Below are 922 nucleotides of genomic sequence, written 5' to 3'. Positions count from 1 at the left end.
TATATATATATATATATATATATATATACATACAGTATATATATATTCAACTTAATTACATTACAAAACCACTCCAAAAACACCAAAAGCACCACCAAAATAAGTTCTTAAACTTGTGTTATAATCTTCCAAGAAACAGACCAAAAAGGACTTAAAATATGGTCTGTAGCTCACACAAAGCTATCGTATTGCTTTAGACAAGGGTTTCCAACCCTGTTTCTGGAAGGCTAGCAGATTGCAGCTCCAACTCCAATCAAACACAACTAAACCAGCTAATGAAGGTGTTTTGGGTTACTTTATAATTACAGACAGGTGTGTTGGCTCAGGGTTGGAACTGAAGTCTGCAGGACGTCTCTAGGAGCAGGAGTTGTAGATTCCTGCTTTAGGCATATAATATATGTGAAAGTAGTATGGAGTATTGTATGGAACTTATATGTTTTTATGTCCTTTCTGACAGATGTGTTCACTATGAACTGTCACTGCATAAAGTGACAATTCATAGAGAAAAGACTGAGTGAAAAGTCTTTTTTTTATTCCACTGAAAAAACAACAGCATATGGTTAAATAATGATATAATTTCTATATTTGGTTGAACTATTCATTCACTTAATTCAATAGCATGCATACCTTGCTAGTGTCTTCTCAATCAGTTCCCACGGAAAAGTGTATTCTTAAGTAAAGGATACTTTGGGGGCATAATATTTACTATTGTGATTTCTTGTGTCATTATCCTCTGCTGAGAATACAGGATATTAATGTCAATCTCCCTCATATCTCAAACTCCCTTAGGTTGCAATCTGTTGCTAATGTCTTGCTAAGGTTTTGCATGTTTACATTGGACTGCAAAACACAGGACAAAAGCACCTGATGAAAGTGGAATGGTTAAACTCCATTTCTGAATTGCTAAATTGCTTGTAAATGT

General features: G+C 34.5%; 1 protein-coding gene across 1 annotated transcript in view; it reads left to right on the top strand.

The window, feature by feature from the left end:
* The window catches only part of LOC107742823 (thyrotropin receptor-like), a 22,777-nt gene that overhangs the window by 15,347 nt on the left and 6,508 nt on the right, over nucleotides 1-922 (top strand). The gene's annotated exons all lie outside the window — the stretch shown is intronic.

Source organism: Sinocyclocheilus rhinocerous, unplaced genomic scaffold (genome assembly GCF_001515625.1).
Source record: "Sinocyclocheilus rhinocerous isolate Xijiao unplaced genomic scaffold, SAMN03320098_v1.1 scaffold822, whole genome shotgun sequence".
NCBI classification, from domain to species: domain Eukaryota; kingdom Metazoa; phylum Chordata; class Actinopteri; order Cypriniformes; family Cyprinidae; genus Sinocyclocheilus; species Sinocyclocheilus rhinocerous.
Note: the sequence above shows the minus strand (reverse complement) of the source record. Positions and strands in the feature narration are given on the sequence as shown.